Here is an 11,334-nt window from a genome sequence, read left to right on the forward strand (position 1 = left end):
CTAGAGCCTCGCCGGACCACCACCGGAACCTCGCCGGATCACCGTCGGAGTTTAGCCGCACCACCACCTCAAGGCCCGACGTTCAGGCCCGATGTTCATGCCCGACGTTCAGGCCCGACGCTCAAGGCCCGACATTCTGCTCAAGTCCCGACGTTCGACTGAAGGCTCAACGTTCTACTGAAGGCCCAACGTTCTGCTGAAGGCCCGACGTTCAGGCCCGACATTCAGGCCCGACGTTCTGCTGAAGGCCCAACGTTCTGCTGAAGGCCCGACGTTCATGCCCGACATTCAGGCCTGACGTTCAGGCCCGACATTCAGGCTCGACGTTCTGCTGAAGGCCCTACATTCTGCTGAAGGCCCAACGTTCTGCTGAAGGCCCGACGTTCAGGCCCGACATTTAGGCCCGACATTCAGGCCCGACGTTCAGGCCCTACGTTCTGTTAAAGGCCCGACATTCTGCTAAAGGCCCGACATTCTGCTCAAAGCCCGACATTCTACTCAAGTCCCGACATTCTCCTAAAGGCCCAACGTTCTGCTCAAGGCCCGACATCTTCATCTTAGGCCCCCACCTTCGCTAGAGGCCCTAACCTTTGCCAGAATCCCTCACTTTTATCAGCGGCTTTCACCTTCACCAGAAGCCCTAACCTTCGCCAGAGGCCCTCACTTTTATCAGCGGCCTTCACCTTCGCCAGAGGACCTCACCTTTGCTAGAGGACCTTGTCTACGCCAAATCATCATCAAAAGCCGTGTGCTCCACCAGAACATCACATGAGGCCCAGACTTCCGCCGGACCACTACTTGAGGCCTTGAGCTCCACCAGGCCACCACCTGATGCCCACAGTTCTCCCAGAATACTGCCGACTACAGTCCTTTCGACCTCTGTCGCCTACTATGGTCCTTCCGGCCTCCATCAACAGACAACGGTCTTTCTGACCCCGATCTCTTGCTGACTACGGTCCTTTCGACCTCCGTCGCCTAATACGGTCCGTCCGACCTCCATCAATAGACAACGGTCTTTCTGACCCCGGTCTCCTGCCGACTACAGTCCTTCTGACCTTCGTCGCCTACTATGGTCCTTCTGACCTCCATTAACAAACAACGGTCTTTCTGACCCCGGTCTCCTGCCGACTACGGCCCTTCCGACCAAACAAACATGTATATGTAACTCCTACAATGTAATGCAATCTATATGATGTATATTTGCTACATCAATACAAGGCCTTCCCCAAAGGAAGGGCCTCATTTTTAATCGACTGCAAATACTAGTGGATTCATTCAAACTGGGCCAGGCCCCGTGGTTTTTTCCCCTTTTTAGGGGTTTTTCACGTAAAAACTTTGGTGTCTCTTGTGAATGCTTCACCCCCTCTCTTATCTGCTTATGTGATGGATCTTCGTACAATGCTAAGACGTTAAGCCATATATTTCTCTACCGCCGCGAATATTCCAGGACGCAACAAATTCATTGAAGTTTCTTCTTGAATTTTATTATGATATTCGGGATTGAAGTCAAAATTCTTAATATGAACTCATTAAAAATATTTAATTTTACATGCCGAGCTCGTATATCATTTTTAATGGTATGTTTGATTTAAAAATTAAAATTTAAAAGGCAATATTCAAAATTTTCCAAAGAAATTACAATTTCAATTACTTTGCATTCTTCCAAAGCAAAAGAAAAAAATAGGTGGGAGTTGGAAGAATGAGTGCTGATATGTTCGTTTGGTAGTCAAAATCATAGTTGTCTAGTGATGTAGGTCAAAAGGATCATAGTCGTCGGAAAGACTAAAGTTGGCAAGTGATGGAGGTTAGAAAAATCATAGCTGGTGGGCAATGAAGGTCGAAAAGTCCGTAGTTGGCAGCCATGGTGGTCGGAAGGACCGTAGTCTAGTGATGGTGGTCGATAAAACTGTAGTTGGTGGGCGACGGAGGTCAGAAAGATCTTAGTCGGGTGATGGTGGTCGGAAGGATCGTACTCGGTGATGATCGGTAGCTATGATTAAATCCGACGTCAGTTGGTAGCCGAGCGGAAGTGCAACCATAACTGGTGGTCGAGCGGAATTCTAACAACAATCGATGGACAGACAAAAGTTTGGTGAAAATTCAGCGACTGTCAATGGTCAGACTATAGTCGAACAGGAGTTTGATGGCAAGATAACTATGATTAATCTTCTTTTTCTTCCTTGTTTCTTCATCTTCTCAATGAAGAATGAAAAGACTATTTATAGTTTTTGGGAGTGGCTTGGCCTGTAATTAAGAAGAAGATCAAGGGCATGTTAAGAGTATTTTGAATAGCTAACAGATATCAACTCCTATAATTGTGGACATTTTATTGAGTATTTTAGTATTTTAATGATATCAGAATTTTGTAGTCTTGGGCTCGTTAGATTTGTCTCATCAATCCGCTCGATTTGATTATAAGCATGTCACATTTGAAAATCATTTGGCCATCTAATTTATGGTTTGAAGCTTCTAAATATGCTTCAAATCTTCAATTTGGTCTTATTTGAGCTTAAATTGGGTTGAATTTGGTATCGTTGGGTTCATCTTTTTGAGATGTTTAGTTTGACTATAAGTTTTCTGAAATTAGAGTTCAGATGGTCCTGAATTTATTTTAGAAGTTTTCAACTTTAAATTGCCTCAAGATTCGTGCCCTATCAAGATTAATTTTTGATGATATATTGGTTGTCCCCTTATTTTTGGATGTTGAAGCTCAAAGAATTTGAAAATATGTGTTACAACTTTTGAGATATTTTCGACAAGGTTCAATACTTGAGAACAACTAGATTATGACTATAGAGCTATCGATTAACTCCATAAGTGTCAAAATTGAGTTCAGAACGTCGAGAAATGGTAATGAAATATTTACGTCGATAGAGGAATATAAACTTTAACTTTGTATAAAGATCTAGCACACAAACAGATAAAAGATAGCGATATAGCATACATAAAAGACACCATAATTTTTACGTAGAAACCTCTTAAAAGCGAAAACCATATGGCCTTGCCCAATTTAAATGATTCTACTAGTATTTGCTTTTGATTTCAAATGAGGCCCTTTCTTGGGTGGAAGGCCTTAGCTCGATGTAGCAAATACACATTATATAAAATGCATTACATGGTGGGAGTTAGAAGCATCAGTATTGATATGTTATGTTTAGTCGTCATGATCATAGTCGACGAGCGTTATAGGTCGAAAGAACCATAATCGGGTGACGGTCGGAAGGACCCTAGTCAGGCAAAGAATGTTGAAAGGATCTTAGTTGGAGAGCGATGGAGGTTGGAAGGACCATAGTCGGGCGACAGTGGTTGGAAGGACTATATTCGAGTGACGGTGGTTGGTAAGACCATACCTGTTTTGTGACGCAAGTCAAAAAGACATTAGTTGGGTGACTGTGGTTGGAAGGATCGTAGTCGGTGACAATCGATGGTCTGGTGTAAATCCGACAACAGGTAGTTGTCGGGTAGAAGTCCATTGATGGTTCCCCCGGTGAAAGTCCGATGACGGTCGGTGGTCGAGGTGTTTCACTACAGGAAAATAGCCGATTTCCGGCCGTCGTGACCGGCGGTAAGCGAACCGCCGGTACTACCGGCGGTATAGCCGGTACTACCGGCGGTATAGCCGGCAGTTTCGCCGCCGGCTATTACCGGCGGTCTCCCGGGGGTTTTTCAACATTAAGCCGCCGGTAATAGCGAAGGTCATTAAACCGCCGACTAAACCGCCGGATGTTAATATGATCGGCGGTTTACCGGCGGTGTATTCCGCCGTTGATAAGTGAACCCCTTACCGGAGGTCAAGACCACCAGAAATTCGCCGGTAAATGCCCTAAAATTTACATGCCCGAGCCTCGCATTTCATTTCTATTATTTCCTTCTCTCCTTTCGGACGACCTCTGCCGTCGCCTCCGACCGCGTCTCGCTCGATCGACCTCGCTGTCTTGCCATCGATGACCTCTCTCGAAACGGCTACGAACTCTCTCTGACCGCCGACCCCACACCGGCCTCCTCTCGCTCGATCGAGCTCTGCTGTCTTGCCGCCGTCGATCTCACACCAGCTGCTACCCTAGTTTTCGTGTGAGTTGAAGAAAAATCGGGATAGGAATAGAATGCTAAACGAGAATATAAAAAGTTTGGAGTTGCTCCGGTGGTACATAAGATTAGAGAGAGTTGCCTTAGATGATTTTGTCGCATAAAACATCAACCTTTCTTATGCCCCAGTTAAAATAGCATATATGTTAGATTTGATACATGTTAAGAAAGTTATAGGCATCAATGAAAAGACTTGATTATAAAGTATTAAAAATGAACTTTTCTTTAGATGTAAATGAGAATCTTACATCTAGAACATTACACAATGAAGAAAAAGAATTCATGTAGCTAACCCCACGAGGATTAGAACAAATTTTGAGAGGAGATGAGTGACCCGTCTCAGGGATATGTTCACGGACATCAGAAAGTCCCGGCAGCGTCCTAATTGGATTGGAGAGGGCGTTTGGGCTGATTTGAGTAGTGCTTGGGCGACCCCTGAGTTTATAAAAATGAGAGAGCAGAATAATTAGAACAGAGCCTCTGACTATGGTGGTTTAGGAAGCTCTCTTCATACTAGTGGATCGGTACCTCATACGGAACATAGGCGGCGACTGGTAAGAGTTTTAAATTAGTTTATTAAATATATTTATGTTATTATAACAATATCTTAAATTTTCAGAAAGAGTACCTTGGTCGGGAGCCAACACCACTGGAGTTGCATACAATAACTCATCAACATCAAGCTAATCATCAGTGGGTTAATAAAAAGGCTAAGAAGGCTCATGTGAGTAAAATTTTTTGGAAATTTGGAATAAAAATTTATTTTAATGTAAACTAATTGTAATATCAATTTATAATTTATTTATGGTTGTATTCTCGAAGGATGATTTTGTACGAGCTCGAGAAAGCCGCCATTCCACTAGCGAGGGATCATCTTCAGGATTAGCCCACACTTCTGAGTATCATACTTGGTCTGATGTTGTTGGTGGAAGACAGAATGAGAGGATATATGGCTTGGGTTCACAGGGCTATGCGTATGAGGGTAGTTCATCCACCTCAGCATTTTATGATCCAAGTACTGGAGCTGAAGAAACTGAGAGTCAGAGGGTTGCAGCATTGACTAGAGAGATTGAAGAAATGAGAAGGGTTCAAAATGAAATGTAAGCAGAGCTGCAATCCTACAGAGTTGAAAATCAGAGGAAGCAAGAGGAAGAGCAACGACGAACATCTCGAGACAGCGAGGATACAGCTGAGGAGTAGAACTTGTGACTTATGTTTATTATGACTTTGTGAATTTGTGATATTCTGAACTTGTGAACTTGTAAACTTATGTTTTATGGTTGAACATATTAATTTTGTTTACATTTAATGTTTTGTTTGGTTGTGCTTATGTATGTAGTTGTGATATTTGATTGAATATAGCGGCGTGTTGCACAAATCTTGTTATATATTATTTTTTGTGCAGGTTTTAGAATCTAGGGTGAACCTCCTTAATATAGAGGGGAGGCTGTCATTTTTTTTTCAGGTGCTACAGGTTTTCGGCGGCCAACCGGCGGTTTGGCCGCCAGAAACTTCGATACCGGACGGCTTTTCACCAATCCCGGTAACTTCGTTAAACCGTCGGTAATATACCGGCGGTTGTCGACGACTGCCGGCGGTATTCCGTTGAAAGCCCGGCGGTCTAGACCGTCGGTACTACCGTCGACCGCTGGTAATACACCGACGGTTTACCGACGCGGGCCGGCGGTTAATCTAAGGCAAACCGGTCGCTGTAACCGCCGGTAAGGCGTCGTTGAAGGACCGTCGATAAGCCGTCGGTCACCTGACCGGCGGTACAAACGGCCGGAAAGCCGCCGGTACAAAGAAGTCGAATAACCGGCGGTATAAGCCGCCGGTAAGCCGACGACTAATTAAGCTGTCGGTAAAAGCCGCCAGTACATAGTTTCCTATGCCCTTTTTTCCGGCGGTCCGGGGCCCGCTGCAAAACCGCCGGTAAAGTCGTAAACTGTCGGTATTGCCACCCAAACCGCCAGTTTTGGGTGATTTTCCTGTAGTGTTCGGTGGCAAGTTAACTCCTTATTGGCGAGATATCGCCTTGATATAAAAACCAAAAAAAAATTGAGGTGCAGTTATGGTGATCCTTTAATAGTATCAAAAGCATGCAAGTGGGTAGAGGGCCACAAGATGAGATTTTCCAATGCTTGCTTAACGCTTGCTCCTTGCAATATGTATGCATCACAACCATGAACGATGTGGATCAAGTTGGGTGCATGTGACTATATGTCTAGTCTTGTTGGACGTTGCTTTAATATATTCGTTGTTATTGATAATTAACCGGCCACTAAGTGCACACTATAGATCATTCTTTTGTCTCGAATGTTAGTCCATCACATAATTTATTTGGAATGACGGTGATGGCTTGCACGTTGATTGTTGGAGCATCAACAATATCAGTAGCATCCAATTCTTTGGTGCAATTGATGAGCTGAACGAATTCATTATTCACAGCCATAACATAACATTCAAATTTTCCTGGTTTCAAATGGCATGATCTTGTACCTGTTGATGGCTACGAATGTCAAGGTCGTGATCATTTATTTACTGGGTTACATCATCTCCACTCAGATTTTGCTTGAGTTGATCACTCAATTAATTGTCCATTGTATGATCGATAATTGTGGAAATCTTCATTGAGCTCCTCATTATATTCTTCAATTTGTATTTGTGCTACCAAATGCGTATGGATGGAACAGTTGAGACATGCGAACAATTCTAAGCTTAAGTTCCATAAGTTGCCATAGAATTGGCCGAAATTATTTTAGAGTACATGTCAAAAAATTTCAAAATAGAGTGATGGACTTTAAATAAATTTACAATGAGATTTAGGTGTAAAATCCTTGGATTGTTTATAATAGACTCAAAGGTGAACCACAAATAAAGTATTTTATATTTTTATTTCAAACATAAATATTATTTATTTCCTTTTTCAAGTGTGGAGATTTTTCTATTTTTTTCTGTTATTCTTATAATAACATTAATTAAGATAATATAGCACACTACTACAACGAACTATTATATTTTAAACTTAAATACTTTTTAATATTTTAAATTTAAATAATTTCTAATATTTTAAATTTAAAAAAATATATTAAAAATTAATAAAAAAATCTATTATATATTTCAAATTAATTTCTAAAAATAAACCCATTATTGTCTAACCTCTGAGCTCCCCAACTTAATCCCATTCTCCACAACCATGACACCAACTTCATGGTCATGCCTCACAACCTCTCTAAAAGAGGGGAGGTCAAAATCTCCTATGATTAAACAGTTCACACCACAATGAATTTATTAGGAATTGGTAAAACACATTTTTCAACATATTAGTTGGTTTCTAAGTTATTCTTGGTTGTAGAGAAATCAAGACCCTATTTTCTAGGTTTTCAATCCACCAACCTCCCATGCAAGTTCAAGTAGGTTTCTTTTTGTGTTTAGATTTCTATTGGTGTCCTGATTAAGGACTTTTTTCTTTGTGAAATTTTTGTTGGAGGTATGCATGCTTTTTTTGTAATATTATAAGTTTATAACCAAATAAGGAAATTAGTACATATTAGACAATACTAAAATTGTTAAATAAATGTGAAAAATTAATAAGATGGAAAAAGAGAAAATATTCGTCTAATATGTGAAGATATCATCATGATCTCTCAATTTTTATATTTAGAAATAGTTTTTTTATACTCACGACATTTAAAAGTTTTATTTTTGATTATTTTTATAGAGTAAAAATTTGAATTAGGATATTTGTTAAAGTTATAATTAAATTAGTCTAACTAAAATCGGAATATAATATTTAAATTTTATAAAATAAACATATAATATTTAAATATTATATTTTTATTTTTGACATTTTAAATACAATTTTAATTTTTAATTAAATATTATTTTATATTTTAAAAAACTATTTAAATCCCTCTTCATGTCTCTCTCTCCCCTAATCCTTCTCTCTCTTCATCTCTTACTTTCTTATTAGAGCTAAATATCTACACTTTAAATTATATTATTTAAAAAACTTGTATCTTCTCATTTAAAAATATATATTTAAAGTAAAAGAATAAATATATATTTAGCTAATACTTTCCTTAATTTTTTAGTTTAAAATTTTTATCTATATAAATATTAGAAAAGTTTATTTTTTAATTTTAAATTAAGTACCAAAACTAATAATAAATCCGATATTACTATTGAAATTAAGTTCCAAAAAATAAATATAAAACTCAACTTATAATTTATATATATTTAATGTTTTAACACTCAATTAAAAAAGTAATAATTGCAAATAATAGTCCTCTGTGCTCAGTCAAAAAGAAAGATGTTGTAGGCCACAACAAGAATGAAAGAAAACTTGGTAGTTAAAGTCTTTATGTTTTTCACGTTGCTAAATGTAGGGGAAATCAAATGGCCCACTTTTGATAAATGCACGGGTCCATCTCTCTCTATTATATGTGCAAAAGAATTATTGACTGTAATTTTTTTGTGGGTAAATTGTGATAGTGACAACTCATCCATCTCTCCCTCTCTCTCCAGTGGTATCATACTCACACCCACCCACTTATACCGAATAGGTATGAGTGGGTATGGATACACTCATGACCTCGTAGGTGGGTATGGGCGGTTATTCAACATCAGGGGATAAACCGATTTACATTACTAATTACCATATGCATGCATGCAGTATATTACAATAAGCTTACTATGAAGTGCGCAGCACTAAACCGCGTCGCAACCACAATAAATTTTGATATGTGACTTGAAAGTTTGCAGTTAGAGAAAAGGGCAACAAATCTCAAGGTCATTAATCTGTGGCAGACTGCATTCAAGAAGCGTGGAAAGTGGGTGGGTGTGGGTGGATATGACATCTCAAATGTCACTATAGGTGGGCGAAGGTGGGCAAAGCCTGCCAAAACATAGCGTGGATATCCAATGGGTACCCAACCAGGACCCATGTAGGGTTTTGTTCTTCACCCACCTCCATTTAATTATTCATATAATAACCATCCCATGTGGCTAAAGTAATATATATGCTAAGAATTTATTTATAATCTTCTCAAAAATATACTATGATCTCTTTAATTTTTTTTCATCCATAATACATATATATTTTCAAAAACATAAATTGATACAATTGGTTTTTACCATACCTAGCTTTCGATGTTATCCTTCTACTATATACAAACTCTAATTTTCCCACTCATTTAAGCTAAGGGGGATTTTCTTGAAAATATTCATCAACTAATAAGAGTAGGTGAAACAAAGACTCGGTGAATATTTATATTCCGTAGAAGTTTAAAATGTAGAAGATAATATTCGTTCTGATGGAGATGAGGAAGCTAGAACATTTAATCTGTGATATATCATCAAAAATTTATTTTGATCGGGCATGAATCTCGAGGCAAAATCAAATTGGAAACTTCCAAAATTAAAATTGGGACCATCTCTATTCCCATTTATGCAAACTTACAGTTTAACTAATCGTCTCGAAAATACAAACCCAACGACACCAAATTCGACTCAATCCGAGCCCAAATGGGTCTAAATCAAAGATTCTAAGAGCTTTTGGAAGGTTCAAACCATAATTTGGATTACTAAACGGTTTACAAAAGCGACATGTTGATAGTCGAATCAAGCGGCTCGACGAGACAAATCTAACGATCTCAAGATTGCTGAATTCTAACATCATTAAGTCATTCAAATATTTAGTAAACAGGCCACGATCAAAGGAATCAACATCGGCCGTCTATGCAAACCAGTTCCAACTTATCCTTGATCTTCCGTCTATTTATTAGACATGCCACTCTATGAAATCTATAAATAGACCCCTCATTTCTGATGGAAGGGGCGCCAATCAAGGAAGCTAGAAGAGAGATCGGAGATCGCCCATACCACTTAGCTCCTCCTCGATCATCATCGGACTTTCGTCGAACCACCGACTGATGTCGAACTTCCATTGGACCACCAACTAACGCTTGGACTTCCGCCGAAGCAACGACTGACGTCGGACTTTCGCCGGACCACCAAGTGACCGCTAGACTTCTACCAGACCACTGACTGACGTTGGACTTCCGTAGGACTACCGAATGGCATTGAACTTTTGTTGGACCACTGAGAGACACCCGGACTTCCATCGGACCACCGAGTGATATCAGACTTTCACTAGACCACCAACTGACACTGGACTTCCACCAGACCATCGATTGACGCTTGGACTTCTATCGGATCACCGATTGACGCCCTGACTTTCGTCGGACCACCGAATGATGCCCAGACTTCCACCGGACCACCGACCGATTCCAAACTTCCATCAAGTCACAGAGTGACGCTGAATTTTCACCGGACCACCGACTGACGCAGAACTTCCATCGGATCACTGAGTGACATCAAACTCATGTTAGACCACTGACGGACAGCAGACTTCCGCACGGTCGAACATTGCTGGAATTTCACCTAACCCTAATTTGTTATTAGATTTCAACTAGATGATTTATTATTATAATCTGATCGTCCTCATGGACGAGTCAGTCAACTGTAATCAACTCAAACACTAGTGGAATCCTTTTTAACTAGGCATAACCCCTTGATTTTTCCCCTTTCTAGGATTTTCCATATAAAAAATCTTGTGTTCTCTGTTTGTAAGTTACATATCTATACAACTCTGAGACGTAAAATCCTAACTCTTTTGTCATGTATATTCTAGCCCGCAACAATCTAAGTTTAACTTTGAAATTGAAGAAGCTTTTTATTAGATGGAGGTGGCCACTACAGGAAAATCACTTATTACCGGCGGAATTTTCCGGCGGCTTTCCGACGGTCACATTTCCGGCGGCTTTCCGGCGGCTTTCCGGCGGTTTTTGACGGCTTAAAATTTCCAGCGGCGTTCCGGCGGCTTTCCGACGGTTTTCCGGCGGCTAATTTCCCCGCGAAATTTTGCGACGGCTAATTTCCCGCAAAATTATCCCGCGGAATTTTCCGGCGGCTTTCCGGCGGCTTTCCGGCGGTTTTCCGGCGGCTAATTTCCCCGCGAAATTTTGCGACAGCTAATTTCCCGCAAAATTATCCCGCGGAATTTTCCGGCGGCTTTCCGACGGCTTTCCGACGGCGTACCGGCGGCTTTACATAACTAGTTTATTTTAATAATCAATTAAAATAAAAATTTAAATTAATAATGTTTAATTATAATATTCAGAATTTTTTAATATAAATAAAAAAATACTTAGTTTTAACAGTTTTGCAGAAACGGCGCATTGGTCA

Source organism: Dendrobium catenatum, unplaced genomic scaffold, assembly GCF_001605985.2.
Source record: "Dendrobium catenatum unplaced genomic scaffold, ASM160598v2 fragScaff_scaffold_908, whole genome shotgun sequence".
NCBI classification, from domain to species: Eukaryota; Viridiplantae; Streptophyta; class Magnoliopsida; order Asparagales; family Orchidaceae; genus Dendrobium; species Dendrobium catenatum.